The following is a 20,460-nucleotide window of genomic DNA, read 5'->3' as shown; positions in this document are numbered from 1 at the left end:
AAGGTGATGGGATGGGACTTTGCTGCTTTGCAGCTCCAATGGTTGCTGCTGGTTGCCTTTTGCACTCTGAACAGGTGTAAATGACTCCCCAGAGGCAAGGCACGGCAGAATCGGGGCCAGATCTTCAGCTGGTGTCAATCAGTACCTCAGCTTCAATGGGGCTGCATGAATTCGCCTTAGGAAAGGGTGTAATGTGGGAAACAGAGATAAAGGAACTTATGTTCTAGCACCCTATATCCTATATAATTGCTTCAATGAGAGCACAGCCCAGAACGGGTTTGCCAGATGCCGGGGTGGTGCAGAGTCCAACCTGTGTTTCACGGGCAGGTTCAAACACCCAAAGGGAGGCCGGCTCCAGCCAGGCCAGGCACAGCTGCCACTCGGTGGTACCAAGGCAGGGTAGGACGTGACTATAGGACCTGGGCACAGAGCTCGTGTAGGAGGCCTTACCCCTGGCTGCTGGGCTGTGCTCAGCTGTGCCTCCATGTCTCCTCTGACCCACGGGAGCTGGAGTGAAGCCAGCGCAGGTCTGGGAGCTGGAGCAACAATCATACCTTTGTTTTGTGGGCAGATGAATAGAGAGATAATGGGGAGTAAATGGATGGCAGCCCCTTCCCCCCTCCAACATCAGTCCTATCACTCACCTCCTCCCCAGCACAACAAGGCCTCGGGACAGAGAAAGAGCACAAAGATTAAAACTAACCCGTTGCTTTGGAACTCCTCAGCGAAAGGGGTTGATAAGAGAGGCCTGAGATCAGGAATTAGATTTCAGGGGTAACAAATGAATAACCAGAAAACGGAAGGATGCCGAAAGGGTTATCAAAAGAGAGAGAGAGATGGCGAGCACGTCCCGACAGCTTCTCTTTCAAAAAAAAAAAGAGGAAAGGTGTTTCTCTTGTAGCAGCTACAGACACAAAGAGCTGTTCAGACCACTCTGCGCCTACCAAGACCTTGGAAAGACAGAAGCCTGTCCCAGAGCTCTAGTGGAGCTTTGCAAACTGTTAGTCAAGTACAGTTTCCATGCTGGCAGATTCCCGGGAGCTGTAAGCCCTCCTGTTTCGTGCTCTGGCCGGGAAGCAAACAGCACTGCAAAGATTTGGGAGTAGACAGGGCTCATGCAGCAGGCTCTGGCTCAGGCTGGACAATGTGGTTTCAATATAGGAACTCTCCTCTCAAAGCCTCCATAAAGGCAGTCTGAATATAAAAGTCCATATTCTTGCAGTGCAGAAGTCTTGGGCAGATTGTCCCCATCTCTAGAGAGGAGTATGATTCAGCCAAAGAGCCTTCACAGAAGCCCTACAAAAGTAAAGTTCACAGCTCTGCAGATGTCACAAAGTTGTCACAAAGTCACTGTGTGATCCAAGTCGTGTATTTCCCCTGCCAAGACATGGACTGTTCATATATTCAGAAATACAGTTGGAGAGAGGCATCAGGGAGCTTTTCCTCTTTTCTTGGGTGGTGAGGAATGGGATGTCACTTGCTGTCTTTCACCCCAGCGGAGATTGCAGAGGGACATTTAACTTGGAGGAGGAAGGCAGAGCTATGGCTGTTCCAGCAAGTGTACAATTAACAGGCTTCTGCCCATCAGCCAGAAGATCTGTGTGGAGCTCTGAAAGAGACTAAAAACAGGCAAGGAGGATCCTGGTGCCTTTTCCCTCCTACCTGGAGTGGTGTGAGCTGGGCTGATTTTGATTCTGTGTTTAAAAATAAAGATAAGCCTAAGGAAAGGGAGGAGGAAAGAGCTGCCTTTGAGAATTTGTTTTGCCATTCCCAGACGATGAGCCTGTCTACTCACTCACTTGGGCACATAGTAGTTAATATAAGATTCTCAATAATAATAGTTTGGGGGCCCTGAAAAGCCAGCAGGTGGGAGCCAGATAAACCAGCTGTGAAGGTAAACCTTGACAACTCCTCAGATGACCCCAGGCATCTCTGGCAGGGCTATGGCCTTGGAGTCCTGTCTACAGGTGTTCTTGGGGCCAGAGAGCTCCCTTGAGTTAGCACCAGACATCAGTGCCATCATCAGCCTCCAAGGGGGCTCTTTAGCACCCACCTGAGTGGTAGATAGGCTGTGATGGCAGGGGTTTCCTTCTTTGGAATTTCTGGATTTGAAGCCTGCATCAATCCCCTGGTTTTGCACCTTCAGTGTCTCTGGGCAGACCCCAAGGCTGGCTGGGGCCATTGCAATGTCAGGAGTTTTAAAGGCTATACTTGGGATCACAACACTTGGGGAAGAGTTGGAATATTTGACAATTTTCCTGGAACCTAGTCTGAAGAACCATTCTTAGGCCTGGTTTATAGTAAAAATTACCTTGATACAATTTTTTTTTGTTAGGAAAATGTTATTGGAGTTTTTTTTATCACTGGTTATAGTGGGACAAGACCTCATGTGAATGAAGTTATTTTGGTGTCAAAGTGCTTTGTACCATACAGCTCCTGTTCTAATATACTCTACAATGCTCTACCTTTTTATGTAGATGAGATGTTAATGGCAGAGACTTCATTGCAGCGTGGTGAGGGTGAGCAGGAAGGTAATTAGAGCCTTGCTTTTTATTGTCCTTATATAATGCTGCTGTGGATATTTTTCACCCCAACTGTGGCTCCCAGCCTGCCCAGTCTTACCTTCCATTGTGGTGTGGATTTTGGATCCCACAGAATCAGGGATGTGTGGCAAGATACCACAGACTATCTGTTCTTTTTCTGCAGAGGCAGACCTCTGCCTGCAGATTTTGTCTGTGCATGAAGCCAGGGATACTCCTCAGTCTTCTAATCAGTTTTCTAGAGCCGAGACCCAAACAATGGATTCTTAGAACTGTCAGATTTTCAAGAATACTTGAAATCTGAACTTTGATTTCTCCCCAAATCTTGTGAGCAGTATTTGCACTTATGGTAAATTAGATCTGTGTTATAGCATCAGAAATCACTCAATAAATTTAAACTGTCCTGTGCAAGCACCTGCCCCCTGCAGAACACAACCACAGTGAGTGTGACTCTTCTCTGGAAGAGCTGGAGGTCAGTGTGCTTCTCTTGGGCTCTGGGGTTTTGCTGGGTGAGTGGCTGTGCTTGGCTGAGCCTTGTGGGAGGGCTCAGCCATGTGGGAACCTTCCCTCAGCGTGATGGGTACTGTGTTCCTGGAAATCCCAGAAACTAACAGAGTCATTCCTCAACTCCTGTCAGGTGAGATTTCCAAGCAGGGAAATCAAGGGTAGAAAAAGGAACTACAACAGCATTTCTTTGGCTGTGTGTTATTCCTCCCCAGCAGTTCTTGACAAATTCTGCAAAATTACTTCATAAAACCTTTCCCTGAGGTGAGAATATTCTTGCACCCTGGAGAAGCAGAAATCTCTGCAAGAGCTCAGTAGGCATTTCACACCTGATGGAGTACTAACAGAAATATTTAAGGAATATTAAAAAAAACCCCCAAACATTCTTTAGGGTTTCATCCCATGTCCAGCAAAGATACCATCAGGGGTCTTATACTTGAACAATCCTTACGATTGCACATTTAGATCTTCTGTGATTCCTCGGGGAGAAAAGAAGACATAATTGCACACATCCCATGAAGTAACTGGTAGGGCTATCAAACCGCTGTCTCACCACCTTTGGGATGCTGAGTCACAAATCCTTTTGTTGAAGGCCTGTAGAAGACCTGGCATGCTGGGACCTGTTAGCACCACAATGACAGGATTATTAGTATTACTCCTATTAACACCGCTACTGCTACTAATATGTTAATGAGTCTTATGTTAATAGATTAAGAATGAATTATGTACTGAGGTAATGTATGTTACACGTGATTTCCAGTGAAGGTCATTTGCAAATGTCATGTGTGCCTTGCTAAGGGTCTGTATTTCCCTGCTTAGGAACTCCAGAGCTAGAGAAACATTTGGCATTGCTCCTGTTTTCCTAGAAGTTTTCCACAGAGCTGCTGTTTGTAAAATGGTGCTGCTCATTTTACTCTTGTTTTTGTTAATGAAATAAGAAAGAACCCAATTCTGTATTTTTGAGGCCCACATTTTCCCATTAGTTTTGAAAGGAACTAGGAAGATAATGAGAAATACAGGGCCAGTCCTCAAATATGCTCTTTGAGATGGTGGGTGAGGGACAACAGAGCATTCCTCTTTCTGACTCTTGCAATTCCAGAGAAAATTCCCAGAGAAACTCCTTGAGCACAATAATATCCATATTGTACCCCCTGTAGCCTGGAGAGTGTTCTTGCTGTGTAGAGGAATATTCCTCAGAGTAATCACAAGGATAATTGATTTATATTGCTGTTTTGAAATTTAATGCTCTGATTGGATTTTTGGAGGAACTGTGTTCCCTTCCAGGGGAAATTGGAGGGAGGGAGGGAGGGAGGGAGGAAGGAAGGAAGGAAGGAAGGAAGGAAGGAAGGAAGGAAGGAAGGAAGGAAGGAAGGAAGGAAGGAAGGAAGGAAGGAAGGAAGGAAGGAAGGAAGGAAGGAAGGAAGGAAGGAAGGAAGGAAGGAAGGAAGGAAGGAAGGAAGGAAGGAAGGAAGGAAGGAAGGAAGGAAGGAAGGAAGGAAGGAAGGAAGGAAGGAAGGAAGGAAGGAAGGAAGGAAGGAAGGAAGGGAAGGGAAGGAAGGAAGGAAGGAAGGAAGGGAAGGAAGGAAGGAAGGAAGGAAGGAAGGAAGGAAGGAAGGAAGGAAGGAAGGAAGGAAGGAAGGAAGGAAGGAAGGAAGGAAGGAAGGAAGGAAGGAAGGAAGGAAGGAAGGAAGGAAGGAAGGAAGGAAGGAAGGAAGGAAGGAAGGAAGGAAGGAAGAAGGAAGGAAGGAAGGAAGGAAGGAAGGAAGGAAGGAAGGAAGGAAGGAAGGAAGGAAGGAGGAAGGAAGGAAGGAAGGAAGGAAGGAAGGAAGGAAGGAAGGAAGGAAGGAAGGAAGGAAGGAAGGAAGGAAGGAAGGAAGGAAGGAAGGAAGGAAGGAAGGAAGGAAGGAAGGAAGGAAGGAAGGAAGGAAGGAAGGAAGGAAGGAAGGAAGGAAGGAAGGAAGGAAGGAAGGAAGGAAGGAAGGAAGGAAGGAAGGAAGGAAAAGAAAAAGAAAGGAAGAAAGAAAGAAAGAAGAAAGAAAGAAAGAAGAAAGAAGAAAGAAAGAAAGAAGAAAGAAAGAAAGAAAGAAGAAAGAAAGAAAGAAAGAAAGAAGAAAGAAAGAAAGAAAGAAAGAAAGAAGAAAGAAAGAAGAAAGAAAGAAAGAAAGAAAGAAGAAAGAAAGAAAGAAAGAAAGAAAGAAGAAAGAAAGAAAGAGAGAGAGAATGACAGGTTGTGGTAGTATTATGTTACCAATTGGATAAACTGACAAAACAGCCTACTGTGACTTGGGGAGTTTAATTTTGTACATTTTGGCAACTTCTTAAAGCAGAAAATGGGAGCAGTACTGTCAACAGGACTTTTGATATTCCTCGGTGTTTATACTAGAGATGAAAGTGCATTCTGAATGAGGGTGGAAGGCAGCAGGCCAGATCCCAACTCTGGTGACAAGAGGTGATAAACACCATGGATCTGCCCCCCGTAACAGTGGAGAGGAAACACTTCTCCTGTTGCTCAGGATGCTGGGAGATTTCCATTTTTTCCCATTCCGCCTGCAAGACACAGGATCTGTAAAGGGATTTGTTTTTCCTGATTACTGCAATAACCCAGTGGACAGCCAAGTCACTGCTCTGGCACATGGAGAGCCAGGGTCATGTTCCTGCTCTTTCTGGGTCACTGTTCTGCAGAACTGCTCTGGCTGTTACCTGCAAATGTCCTTATATGCAGTGTGAAGTGACTCCTACAGGAAAGCAGCACTGAAGAATGGCCTCTTGCCTGGGGGTTAAGATATACCTTTTGGATTTAGGAGATCCAAGTTCAACTCCCTGATCTATATCAGGCCTTCAGGCTGCCGTTGGCTGCTCTAGCCAGGTTTGTTTTGCCCAGAAGATTCCTCCTGGACCAGAGAAACCTTTTCCCAGTGGAAGTTTTGCTAAGCTAATGTGTGTAAGTAACCAGAAAAACATGTTGGAGGTGACAACAAGCTATCAAAACCAATTCTCTCAACAAATAAAGGTTCAGACATGTTTGCCAGCAAACCAAATCAGTCTGTGTGCCATTGTGTTCTTTTGCTGAGATTTCATGGAAAGAGCTATAAATTGTGGTTCTGATTAGCCAGCAAGAAAGGTATCTGTCAGGCAAGTTCTGCCACCCTTACTCATGTGCAGATTTCATTTCACTGGTTGTCTCAACAGTTGTGCTGGACCATCCCTGTCAGGCTGCTCTGCCCTGCTCCTCTCCGCCTCCAGCAGTGCTATTAAGGGAAGGAGGGAGTTGTGAATTCCCGCAGTCTTTGGTGAGGTACAACTTCCTTCCTTGCTCGCAGCTAATGAGAAAGGCTTCACCTCTTCTCCAGACCTTCTAGCCTGTTTATTTATAGAGGCCAGTATCCAGACACTATGGGGAATGCTGCAAACCAGACTTGGACCTGGGATGTAGCTGGTCCAGCTCAGCTGCACAGTAGAGTTTTTGTTGGGTGGAGGCATCTCAGTGTCCTGCTTGGGACATAATATCTCACCTCTAAATAAATGCTCTGCCCTGCAGGGAAAGGTGATTCTCAACAGAAGTGAGGCTGGTGGAACCAGGTTTATAAAAATATCTGAGCTGGGGAAGAAAATAACTGCTGTTTTCCAAGAAGATGCATTTTTCTATTTTAATTTTTTAAGGCTATGATAAAATTAATGTTGTCTATGATGTAAAGCTGAAGGGTTGACCAGAACTTCCCTTGTGGTCAAGCTCTTTTTTTGTTGATTGATTTTAAGTCCTCTAAATTTGTCAGGCTCACAAGTGCATGGTGACTTCAGTTATAAGAGAATGTTTGTGTCTTTAAGGAAAAATACAGCAATCCCTCCTCCTGCTTGCCCTTCTCAACCTTGCAAGGAAACCAGCACTTGACCAGAATATTTTTCCTCCCTTGGTGGAAAATGTTGATTTAAAAAAAAATCACAGAAAAAAATAGCAATTAAAACCCCCAGACTCCTAAATCTCAAAAATCTTTAATGGGAAACTGCTGATTATAGAATAGCTGTATAGTTTTGGCTGAGAATACATATTGGCATTTTTTGGTAGACGTTCAAAACTCTAAGAGAAATGTCTTGAAAAAATCACTTTTCTAGTGATAAAAAGAGACCTTTTATCAAACATTTCTATTCAAGTTGTTCTGCTGTTGAGCTGGTTGAGCAAACCATAGCTGTGTTACTGAAAGGCACATGGGGGGCTTTCCATACTCGTTTTTTTCATCCTGAGCCAGGAATTGTTTCAGTTGAGCTTTTTGGTCATTCTTCACACCAGAGCAGACACCGGAGTTTGGGCTGGGATCATCTGAGTGGTCAAGTTCAGTCTTGTCACACTGCACTGCTGCTGTCAGCCCCTCAGGGTCTGGCACTGAGAACTCTCTGCATTTTTGGGGCACATCTTTGCTTAGCTGGTTTTACTGGGGTTAAATTTCCTGCTCTTATTAATCCCTACTGGCATACATTGCTTTCCTGCTGACTCAAGTTTGTTCCAAAAGCAGTGTGCAAGTGTTGTGTGAGGAGGTATAAAACATGAAGTGACCAGGGTAGATGACCAGGTTATGGGAAGCTGGTGACAAGAGCAGCAGAGCTCAGCTGTACTCTGTGTAGTGAGGTCACAAAGGACTCACTCCTTGAAGAACACAGAATTACTCATCTTCCTTCAAAATCCATGCCTGCCCATGTAGCTGGCTTTTGAATGGAGAAACGTATGGACTCTGGATACATGAAGGGAATTCAGGGAGGAGAAAACAAGCAATATGAACATGGGAGAGATTTGCACGTGCATGTAAATCCTGCACTTGCTCCTGGGAATGCTGGCTGCTTTTCTAGTGCATATTCCCATGGTCCCCAGGATTTTCTGTGTTAAGAGTCTGATCCCTCTCCCCTCTGACTGGGTCTTGCTTCTGGCTGAAGATTGAGAGAATAGATGGATATTGGCAGTCTGCAAGAGAAGAGGTGGGGCCATGTTTTGATGTCATGTGAGTTCATTGACACCCTTTAGGATGTGGACTTCTTTGGTTTGTTTTCCCTCAAGGAAAAGATACAGAGAAATTAGAGGAGCTCCGATGTGTGATTGCACTGTCAGTCAGCAGCAGAATCAGCCATCTAGGTTGCCTGTGGGGGTATTTCCTCATGTTGGCTCAGTCTGGCTGTTGTTGAAGTCAGTTTTTCCAGTGATCTTTATTATGGGAGCTGAGGTTGGCCATTCCTCATCCACATCCAGTTGGCGAGGGGCACTCCTGTCAGGACTGCAGCTCCAGAGTAAACTAGATGCTCACAAGGTAGTTTTCAGTGGCACTATGGAAAACAGGGAAGAGAAGGGAATGAGATTTATTACCACAGACCTTTTTTTTAAAGGGTATTTTGGGGTATGGGTTCACCTCTCCTTGGGTCGCTTGCCAGCAGGTGGGAACTTTTTCAAGTTGTCCCTTTTCTGAGAAGAGCTGAATCGTCCGCCCTAAAGCATCCCTTCATGCAATTAAAACCAGCAGGACTGCTTCTCCAACACTGGGGCCTCCGATACTGGGAGGGGAAGCGGTGGCTCTTCTTTGAAGTCCCACCTACGTGAACATCAGTGGCAGGACTTCAAAGGGAAGCTGCTGTTTCCTGTTGGAGCTCAGCCCTGGTGCTCAGCGCTGCTAACAAAGCAGTCAGACTGGTTGCAAAGGCACTGATCCAGCAGAGAACTTAAGCACATGCTTAAGTCCCTCAGGACTTACCCGCGTGAACTGCTGGGTTGGGACTCACCTCCACTGGAGACTGGACTGATGGTCAGGGTTGTGTGTCCCAGGTTGGATTTGCAAGGGGAAGAGCGAGGTGAAGGAACCTGTCAAAAATGGGTGGATGGGTGAAACACTGGGCTCACCATTTGTTACCTTGGGGCAGCTGGGCAGTGGCAGGAGGGGGAAACACCACAGGCCATACTGTGGATCTTAGCAAACAACCCAGAGACAGACAGCAGGCCACTGTCAGCAAATGCTTGTAAATCATGGATTCAGAGCTAGCCCAAATCAGCATTGCTGAGTTCAGGTAAGAATGTGGCCCAATAATTAGAGTTGTAAAGGTGGCAGTCTGTTTGCAAGCAGATAGGAAATGCTAAAGGCACAATCATTCATCTCCACCTTGTACTGGATAATATTTTATTTTCATGTAGTTCCTCTGCTGTCTGTGGAACTGCTTGCAGGCTAACAGATGGCAGCATGGAGATGTAATTTCATAACAAGCATTATTTAGGTAATTCATATAATTTGTACCAATTTATTCTCAGATTTTGTCCTGAGGCTACAGACATTGTGGCTGTAATCTGCAGCTGATACACAGGTACCACCCTGCTCTTGCCCTGTTCTCAGCATCACATTATCCCCTCTTTAGCAGTGCAGCATAAAAGCTTTTCCCTCATCACAACCTACATGGACCCTCATGGTTGCCTCATGTGTAGCAATTAAAAGATGTCTGGGATATATTCCATGCTGGGAGTGTGGATAGAAGCCTTTGGTGTCTGGGATATGTTCCATGCTGGAAGCGTGGATAGAGCGTGGATAGAAGCCTTTCACAATTGGAAAGGCTGCTCTTTTTTGCAGAACAGATGTATTGGATTTATTCCCACAGCCTACTGAACGCAGTAGGCTGTGGGAATAAACAGGTCACGAAGCCTGTGAAACCTCAGTAGATTCCAGGTCCTGCTCCCTTATATTGTCCTGTTCCTAGGGTAGCACAGCCTGCCAAACCCGATTGTAGGCTGCAGTTTTCCTCCACCTTGCTCTTCTCCCTATAGGGGAACTCACTCCCTGGTTGTTAATCCCCTATCCCAACTGAGTGAATTGACAACACTGCATTTCATGGAGGTTATTCCCTGAGACAAACTAGAAGCATCTTCATTTGGATTATGAAATATCTGTGCCACCCATTTGGGATGTCATCAGCAGACATCTGCCCATTCGTCCATGTTCCCAGAAGAAACTTCCCATGTATCCTCACAGTGTGGATGTGCACTGAGTCGTTTTCAGTGCTGACTGAAGCAGCAAGGCTCAGCTCTGCTGAGCTGCTCATTGATGTGCCCACAGTCCTGTGGCACTGCCCAGATGAGGTAAGGCCCCCATGGCTCAGGTGCAGGATGCCACTACAGTACTAAGGTTACTGCATCATGATACCTCCTTGGCATGCTCCTCATGGATCAAGCACAGGTCTCCACTCTCTGGAAGTGCCCAAATACAGGGAACTGATGTGCCCTCCTTTGCATGGGAGGTTGGGGCAGTGGTTGATTCTGCTCACGCCTGAGTGCTCTATGAGGGGCTTTGTTCCTGAAACTGAATCTGGTCACTTCACCTAAGTGAAGAGCGAAGCTGGTGGCCTCAGAGACTTACAAAAGTTAAACCCCAGCATTCCTGCTTCTGGAAAATCCACAAGAAGCAGCTGATATTACTTCTTGGGAAGGAAGCCTTATGTTGTGACTGAGGCATGGGACTCGAGCAAAAAACCTGTTTGCCACAGGTGTCTCAGGTGACCTTGCAAAATTCACTTGGTCTCTTTTTCCTTTGGTCTCCCACCTGTAAATTAGGCTAATAACCCCTTTGCCCATGTGGCTGCTAGCCAGGTAAGGGTGTATCTCATTGCATGTTGTATAGGTACCAGATTTGCTCTTGAGCTGGATTCTCCTCCAAAAAGAAGAAATAATAAGCAATTGAGACAGGATGGCTTTTTGGAAGGACTTCTTGCAAAGACTTCTTGGATTCAAAGAAGGTGCATTTTTTAATCTTCATTTGTGTGGTTTCTACCCATGAGTTAGTACTAAAAGGGTTTTATCCGATTCAGGGTGTACATGCAAATATTTCTATTTGAATAATACTGGAGAATAAATTTAGAAATGTTTGAAGAGGGTATGAATGTCTCAATCTGCTAGGTGGAAAAATTGGTACTTCTTGTGGGTAACCCAACCTGTTTAAGTTGCTAAAAACATACCTGACTTTAAAAAAAAAAAAGAGAGAAGAAGGAATCGCTGAAAAGAGAGCTTTTTTAAAAACCAACTCTCTTCAGATTTCTAGTTTAATATTTCAGTATGCAACAGTATTTTCATAACTGCAGCTTTTTTGGGTAGAGGTGGGGGAAATTAGAATATATTAAAGAACTCTGGAAACCACTTTCTATTTGTAAAACATGTTGTGTGTGTATCATAACACCTACAGTACTTGTAGCTCTGCCAGATTGTGCATCGACTGCCAGAATTATCCTTGCTAAATGACATTATATTACTTTGTGAGTATTGAAAACAAATATTTTGAGGGGCAGGAGCATTCTCATCCATAAAACCTTTGTCACACTTTCACTATTCAGTCATAGCCTTTTATTTGAAGGATGCTGCGTTTTTCAGCTGCTTGCCATGAGTGGAAGGATAGGTTTGAGGAATGTTTTGCTCTCCAGCTGGTCTTTAGTGTGTATTTTTTGCAATCTAGCAGCCCCTAGGGGCTCTGGAGGAGATGAGGGCTTTGGGATAGTGGGCACCATACGGACATGTAGTGAAGGACAGTACTAGGAAAGAAAAGTTTGGTAGTGGTTTTCAGAAGCGCAGCCCCAGAGCAGCTCTTCTCACACTAGGTGGTTTTGGGAGGGATGGAAGATTGCCCAGATGAAGCAGAGAGTGAGGTCAGGCCTGGTGCAGCCATGGGGCACTGCAAGGGGCACTGCTGGCACAGTGCCTGTGCCTGTGCCTGGTGCTGGAAATGACAGTGATGGGAGAGCTGCACTGCTGGCTGGCAGCTGTCACTGCTGCTGGATAGGTGATGCAGAGGCTGCAGGAGATGCAGGGATGCTGCTGATATCTGACTGGAGTTCCCAGTTAACCCAGTTACCCACACCTTGTATGTTTTGAGGGTGGCACAGGGGTGCTTCCTTGCCAACATGAGATGAACCCTGACACATCCCTCTTGTAAAAACCTGCAGAAGAGGAGTGAGGAAGTAGAAAACCAGACTAGGGTCTCTGAGGTCTCCTTGTTCAGCCGCTGGAACAGCCTCCACTGGGCTTTTGGTGCTGCTTATGAAGCTAAGCTGCCTTAGACTGCTCTCACTCACTCCAGGGTTATGTCCCAGCCACAGCCTGGTGCATTCCTGTGCCAGAGCCCAGGAGGAGCAGGGAGCATTGCCTAATGCCCTTCTGTGCCCTGGTGGCATCAGCACATTGCAAGCTGCACTTGCCAAGCTCTAAAGTGGAGACATTTGCTGACATTTTATATTATGTTTCAGTGGCACTCCTGTGTTTGTTTGGCATAAAAGGCACGATTAAAATGCAAGCTAATTAGTAGCTACTTACTAATATCTCCTTGATTTTTAATCATAATAGACAGATGCAATCAGTTTTCAAAGTATAAAGAGGAGTAGTGTCCTGCTAAAAACTGTAGCATGCTTTAATCCACAGCTGAGCAGTTTGCTGTGACTGGATAGACCTGTTTGTTTTTAGAATTTGTTATTAGAGATGGATGATTAAAATAGAAAGGAAATGGAAAGACCTTTTAGAGCCAGTTAGGAAAAAATCTTCAGGAATGGACTTATCCATTTTTTGGTTTTTTTTTTTTTTTTTCCTTGTCCTTCTAGAAATGACACTATCTGAGATGGACAGAGCTACTCCAGAAGCTTCAGGGCACATTAAAGGGTAATAAGAAGGGCATGGGGTGAGAAAAAGGTTCCTGCTGGGTTAAAGAGAGACACCTGATAGCTCATCTGGGAGCAGAGAGTCAGGTTTAATAATGTCCTTGCTAAATGCAGTTAATAATTGAGGTCAGGGCCCTGGGTGAGGGCAATAAGGGGATAGTGTCCCATGTGTGGAGTGATGGGGTAAGGACAAGCTGTTCAGAGCACACAAGCCATGCTGATTGCAGGCACACAGCACAGCCAGCCTGGGTCACCTGGGACCCTGATGGCAGCGGGTTGCTCACAAAGCACTGCTTTTTGTGTGCCTGTGTTTTTGTTTTGTTTTGGGTTTTTTTGTGTGTGTTTTTGGGGTTTTTTTTGGGTTTTTTTTTTTTTTTTTTGTTATAGTTTTTTTGTTTTGTTTTGGTTTGGTTTTTTTTTTCCAAATGCCTGATAATTGCATAGCTTGCAGAATACGGGGGCAGCATAGAAGTGAATGTGCTGGCTTAGCAAAGCCAAAATGTTCGCTGATCAGCTTGAGAGATCTGGGTAAGACAACAGGTTTGTCTTGCTCCTTCTTGCTGCTGTGGTAATGTATAGCTGGAATTAGGAACTAAAGGGCTATAAATGTTTCCACCAGAAGGATCAAGTTTAGGTATCTGAGGGTCATTATACATGCTGTACATCAGAGTCCCTTCCAGAACCCGGGGCAGTCATCCTCAGAGTGCTCTGCTGAAGGCAGGATTACTTTTTCCTTGTTGAGGAATCAAACTATCAAATACCTGAGAGACTTGGCTACAACTGTGCAGGGAGTCTCTGCCAAAGCAGAGTTAGTTCTCACTCCCAGCACTGGTGCTGGCCACTTCCCTTAGGGCACAACTTATTTAATGTTCTGCCCGCTTCTCATGGCCTGTATTTGTGGCCTGATCCTGCCACAAGGTGCAGATGGAAGGATGTCCATTGGTTTTGGTGGGGCCATGGACTGTGTGCTGCAAGCCTGGGGCTTTTAGCAACATTGAGCAGCAGCTCTCTGGGATGAGGCACGTGCCTTCTTGGCACAGCAGGGAAAAGCAAGCTCAACCCATCACAGTTTCTTCCACCTCATGGCAAAGCTGGAGGGAGGATGGGAAAAAAGCCGCTCTCTGATTACAGCTCATGTATATGCTTTGGCAGAGAGAACACAGCATAATTGTGGGCCAGAATTCTGCCATTAAGTGGTAAATCCTTGAAAACTGTAATTCTGTAGACTTCAGGTGAGGGAAAAGCCTGTTTCCTAGGTTTGCTGTGGAATGTTCAGCTCCAGACACTTGCCCAGTTTCTGCTGCAGCACGGCCCCCCGTGCACTTGGTCAGCCAGCACTTTATTGCCATTCCCATTACATAGGAGGGGGAACGCTACCTCTGCCTGCTTAGAAAGGCTGGGAAAAGCCCTTTTCCTAGTCAATACATTGCCCAGCACAGCATCCAGATGTTGCTTAGCACAGGCAGGGTCCTGTGACCTGCAGGGACTGCTGTGCCAGCAATTAATAATAAATCACGAGTATCGTACAAGTTCTCTGACAGACCCTTCCTTCCTTCCACAGGCTTGTACTCCAGGCATGGGGTAATAAAAACAAAAAAGGAAAGGAACAGCTTACAAATGGCCAGATTGCATTAGTTTGGCAGTCCTTGCTTGAAAAAGGCCTGGTAGCACGTGAAAAATTAATCAGTATGTGAAGGATTGGAACATAAGCACAAGATCTAGTAGACTGATGAAGGACTGAAAATAGTGCATGAATAAGTCATTCATCGCTTATCATCTCAGTAATCATTTCCTCAGTGATAACAACTTTTTAGAAAGCATTAAACTGAACATGTCACGGACTTAAAATTTAAGATAAATCCGGGTGACATTTTGGCTGTCTGTGAGGTTGAGTGGCAGAGGGGGGATGCAGGAAACCAACCTTTTCTGTGAGCTCTTTGTGCAGGGACACATGCTGGGCAAGAGCCCAGGGGCACCAGTACCCATAGAGGCATCTTTTAAGGGATGCAGCTTCATACAATTCCTCTCATATCCAAATGCTGCACTCATCCTGTGTCACTAAAGTCCTTGATATAGGGTTGTTGCCATAGCTTGTTGGAAGCTGGACCTTCCCTGTCCTGCTCCTGAGCATGGGTCCTAATTCCAAAAAATAGTATGTGGTCTGCAGAAAAATATTATACTGTGAGGCATAAGTAAATCTTAATTGCTGTGTTTCCTCACTTTTTAGGCTTGGCTTTGTCACTGCCATAATGTTCTTTTAATGTTGTTATTGTTTCTTACGTACATGAAGTGTTTTACAAATGATGGATGGCCAAGTCTCTCTGATGTTTGGTTGCAACAGCTCAGTTCCATGTGCTGTGAAAACATCAGCCAAAGGAGACATTAGGAGTCTGTGTGTGCAGCTAAGATGGATTTGGGGCTTCTGGTCCTCTGTCTGGGTGTTGTCTGCCCTTACAATCATTACTGGCCCAGATTATGCTGCTGTACCCCAGCTGTGACTCTGGCATTACTTGTTCCCAGGGGAGAATCCATCCCTGCTAGTGGTGGCGGGTGCTCCCCAAATCACAGAGTCCCAATTGTCCTCACTGTGCGATTCGTTTGCCACATGTTTAAAAATGAATGTAGCTATGTGAATAAGAGGAAAAGTTCGGGCAGAGGAATAATTTATAATTCCCAATAATATTGCTTCTAGCTACTGCTCTATAGTGCCAGTTCCTGCCCACTGTGGTTTGAGCAGCTAACAGCTATAAAAGTTTGTTGACCTGAGAGGTTTAGTATCAACCATAGGTACAGTCAAAGTCAATATGGAGTCTGAAAATCTAGTGCTAATAGAAAAATAGAAGTCAATATTTAAAATGTGAGTCAGGTACTTAAAATAGGAAAGTGAAACAGATGAGGGCTGTAGCTGCAAGAGTGCTGGAGGTGAAATGTTTAGATCCAAGGACCACTGCTGATTACTATCTTCTCCTCTAACAAGGTTGCTTATTCTGCTTACAAAATTCATTTCCAGTGGCTAGGCCACCTCCCTGACCTATATTCCTCAGACTGCCATTACGTCAGAGCCTGCCTATTTGGAGCTATAAGTGAAATCCTCTGTCTTCTAGGTGAAATCTATAGGTAATTATATGTGGGGCAAATATGGGCTGGGGCACAGGGAGGCCAGGAGAAGAGTTTGGCTTAGCTCTGTTTATACTGGAAAATCCCCTTTCTAAGGCTGTACTGTTAAGTCTTGGAGGGGAGGGGACACAGGGAACTCCCCCACTGCAAGGTGGTAGCTGCTGTGAACAGGGATTTTACAGTGCGGCTCTTCCAGCAAAGCATCAGGCGGAAAAGCAACCAGCCCTAAGTGGGGTTTTCACATTGGAGAGGGGCACAAGGAACTGAGAGCTCTTACCCACAAATGAAAATGCTGTGGCCTTATTTACACCATGAGGGATGGGGAGCAATGCCTGAGCACACCAGTGATGAATTTATGTGCCCTGCAGTGAGGTGGTGTTTTAATTTCTACTTCCTTTACACACTTCGGTTGCAGTGGACCAGATCTCCTACAGATGTGAATCTGTCCAACCCTACTGGAGTCAGCAGAGCCCCTTTATTCCAGCTAGGGACTGCATCCACATCTCCTGGTTTCTAAAGAAATTGCCACCTTCCAGGTTCTCCCATTGCACTTCCTTTTCAGAGAGAGCCTTGGTAGCCAAGAAGGTGTCCCAGGATTCACAGTGACATTATTTCGCTACTGTAAGAGGACCCCATCATGTCCTCATCTGACACATGTGATGACATTCCTTTGTTTTTGCCTTGCTGTCACAACATTGTTTTCACAGACTTGCCCTGATCTTGTTGTGACAAGGTCAAGTCCCGTTCAATTCAAGAGGAAAGTATCAATACGAGGGTGGAAACCCTGGTATTAATTAAACTCTGAGCAGTAACTTCAGGCAGATGCTGCTGCCTTTATTTTTTGCATGTACAGTGCTCAGTCAACACCACTGGTTCATGGGGCAATCCCAGTTTTGGTTTCAAAAATGGTACATATTCTAAGAAATGATTGCTGGATAGCAAAGAACCAGGTTCCAATTTTGAACTGTGCTTCAGTAACACCAGAAGTTGCAGGGAGATCAGTCTGACAAATTGCATCATGGTAGTACAGGGTAGACTGGCAAAATCTGCTATTGCAGCTATTTTCTTGTGAAAAGTAAAGTTTGTTTCTGCTAAACTATCTGAGGTATCTATATAAATTTGAGCTTTTTATTTTTACATCCAAAACGTCCAAATATTTAAGCTGAAACAGTTTGATTGTAATAGAGTTCCTGTTTCATGCTGCCCCATCTGAGTATTGTGAACCGCACCAGGTTTTAATTTAATGTAATTGCAGATGTCTATAATTTTCAAGTATTATTGTAATATCAGTAATGTTTGTTATTTTTTCTGACTAAGTGCTCAGGCAATATGGCATGTCAGCACATCCTAAAATGTATAAACTGGGTTGTGCAATGCCTGGTAGCTATTTAACTGAGTATTTCAGGTGCAGAAACTGATGCCCATTGCACAGAATGATTTGCCCATTGTTCTTAGTGCAACATGTTGAGGACTAAATATGTAACTGGATCCCAGCCTGATGGGATGATTTTGAAGTGGAAGAAGTCCAGCCACCTCATACTCTCCTTTACTGCAGTCTTACTTTTGCTAAGGAAGAAACAAGCAGATTTCTGTTCATCTCACCTCAGGGACCAATATTAAAGTGGATATGGCAGCTTTCAGCCCAGTTTTTTCAGCTGCAGAGTTCTCAGAGATAAGCTATCCATATAGATACATTATCTGGACATAAGCGTGTATGTAGGGGTTTCTCTTAAGGCTGGCAGAAATCCAGGGTTTCTGATTCTCCAGAAACCTAAAAAAACTTTCTTTCTTTTTTAACTTCAGGTAAAGCAGCAGCTCTTGCATTTGGCAGCTGCTCAGTTTCCCTTCTGTAGCAATCCCACTGAGGCTGCACTTCAGAGCCTTTCTGCCTCTGAGGGAAAGGCCGATGCAGTCCTGGTGCCCTGGCTGCCCTTGGCTCCTTGCTCCATCCCTGCACAGCAGTGGGACAACCTTTCACCAGTGCTGCCCCTGGGGATTTTGTACCTGCACTATGGGCTGGGTGATGAACTTGCTGCTGATCCCAGCATAGCATGGAGCTCAGGGAACTTCCACTCTTCCCCTGCTGGGGCACAGGGCAAAGGATGCCTACTTTGGAGTCACACACATCATCTGCTGCTTCCAGGTATTGCAGCAACACAGGCAGAGCTCTTTCCAGATCTTTGCTTTGCCTTTGGTGGGGCATAAGTCAATCAGATGCAGAATATTTCAAATGAAACTTTTTCAAGGCTCCTTGAACCATTGTGTCTGATGGAACTTTGTTTCCATGGAGAGCCTTTTGACTAGGAGCAGTTTTCATCATCAAACCTCTGGGGTAGGCCCAAATTTCAGAACAGATGAGCCACAAGCCAGTTATAAACAAAACAGCAAACAAGGTTTTTTTGGCAGACCATTGTATAAAGCCCTGGGTATGGGTCAAAGGCTTTGAAGGTTTGTTTTAAATATAGTTTTGTCAAACATTCCTGTTACAACATATAGACTTCTATCATCTGGACACAAGTTCAGCAGAACAGATTTTAGAGGGACAAAATGTCCTAAACTGACCTAAAATTGTTTTACTCTGCATAAACATGTCATAATTTTTAAAGAACTTAGGCTCTTTTATGGACAGAAACTTGGAATGTCTTCCCTCAGACAATACAAAGATTCCCTTTGTGAGCTCTCATGAGTCAGGAAATATGACATCTTAGACTTATCACTCTTGTGAGACTGAATATTGCAACTTCTATTGCTCAGAAGGTTGTAATTTTGCAGAGGTGTTACCCATTGAGGAAGAAAACCTGAATCACTGTCACCTGGACTTATGTCTAGAGAGATGTCCTGGAGGAGGTCCCTAGGACGAATATTGACAAATGTTTCCCTACTTTGTTTGCCAGAAAGAGGATGGAAAATATCTTGACAAGTGGATATGAAGAGCTTTGCAAAACTGCTCTAAAAATGAGTTGCAAGACCAAGCAACAATCCCTGTATTGAACCCATGACTGTTCAGAGCAGCAGAAGAAACCTTCTTCCATGTCATCCCAATATGAAAGAAGGGGTGCCTGGACAGGTTAAAAAATCAGCTGTTTCCCAGACCTTCCTATAAAACTGATCCTAGAGAGAGGAGAAGAAGTTAGAAAGTAAAATAAAATATATCTAAGAAGCTATTTGGCACACAGCGTAATAGCTTAAGTGAGAGGACAAGAGCCCTCACACCCTTGCAAGTCCTCTGGGAAAAGCTGGAGCAAACAAACTCTGGCTCCTGGCCCAACCTGCTGCAGGTACATTTGACCCTCTTGTCCAAGCTGTATTTCATTAGTGTATCTCAAGGAGGATGGGCTGTTAAATGATTCAAGCTGGATAAGATTTGCTGCAATGGAAAACTTGTGTGCCTCTGTGCCTCTCCAGTTGAAAAACCCTTTGCAAAAATAGATTAGCAAGCCATCATTGTGAGCTGGACTGTTAACCTAAGAGTAGAAAATACAATGGGGTTTGAAACTGCATTTTAATTTGTCATGCTGCTGAATAATTTATCCTACATCTCACCATATATTGAAATTAAAACCTGAAGTATGACATACAGTAAATAATTCAGATTGGCTCTTTCATCGAGTGTGAACCAGGTTATTGATACTTCATTTTAGTGAGATAGACATCCAAGTCAGCTCCTGCTGGGCTCTCTAATTTTGCTTGTGTTGGTACCAGTGAAAAAATTTAGGGCTACAAAGGCAGTCAGAGGGCTGGGCAGAGTTGGGGTTATTCAGCCTGTTGCAGCCTTTCAATACTTAAAGTGGGCTTATAAGAGACATGGGGACAGATTTTTTTAGTGATAAGATAATGGTTTTAAACTAAAGGACAGTAGATTTAGATTAGATATAAGGGAGAAGTTTTTTATGATGAGGGGGTGAAACACTGGCACAGATTGCCCAGAGGGGTGGCAGGTGCTCCATCCCTGGACACATTCAAGGTGAGGTTGATGAGGCTCTGAGCAACCTGATCCAATTGAAAATGTCCCTGCTCATTGCAGGGGGTCTGGACTAAACGACCTTCAAAGGTCCCTTCCAACACAAATTATGCTGTGATTCTGTGAAATCCTCCTTTAGGCAGTCCATGAACTCCCTCTGTACTCTTTCATTTCTCCTAATAAAATGACAGGAAGGAAAACTTCCTGTAGCCTGAGAAGCAAGGACAAATGAGCTGATCTGAGGGTGCACCCTCACAAATACTTTAGGAGCAGCCACATGACCTTGAGGAGCAAGCTGGAGGTATTGATCTAAACCAACTCACCTCCAGCACCCATCTTAGACGTGTGCATTGCAGGGGGCAGCAGAAGCCAGGGCAGCAGCTTTGTGCGGTTGGCAGGTTGGTGGCACGTGCTTGCAAGTTGGCAAACACAAACAGATGGTTACAGCACAACTGTTTACACTATTTGAGATCGAAATCTTAACAGCTAATTAGTATCTCATTAGGGTTCTACTTACATAGCTAATGAAGGTAATTTATGAGGAAAGAAAACATTTGAGACTCCCCAGCACAGTCAATTGACTTGAACTGTGGTGGAGCAGACAGCCAACTGCATTTAGAAGCTCCTTTTTTCCTGGATAAAAGGAACAACAAAAAGACATTAATCCATGGGAAAATGTGACTTAAA

At 44.8% G+C, this 20,460-nt stretch overlaps 1 long non-coding RNA gene across 1 annotated transcript; it reads left to right on the top strand.

Annotated features, from left to right (window-relative positions):
* The first annotated feature begins 7,744 nt into the window (after positions 1-7,744).
* LOC128786382 (uncharacterized) lies at positions 7,745-12,684 on the top strand. The gene is made up of 3 exons (XR_008430266.1): positions 7,745-8,009; positions 10,679-10,793; positions 12,639-12,684. It is a non-coding gene; the product is annotated as an uncharacterized LOC128786382 (long non-coding RNA).
* The last annotated feature ends 7,776 nt before the right edge of the window (positions 12,685-20,460 follow it).

This window comes from Vidua chalybeata, chromosome 3 (genome assembly GCF_026979565.1).
Source record: "Vidua chalybeata isolate OUT-0048 chromosome 3, bVidCha1 merged haplotype, whole genome shotgun sequence".
Classification (NCBI taxonomy): domain Eukaryota; kingdom Metazoa; phylum Chordata; class Aves; order Passeriformes; family Viduidae; genus Vidua; species Vidua chalybeata.
Note: the sequence above shows the minus strand (reverse complement) of the source record. Positions and strands in the feature narration are given on the sequence as shown.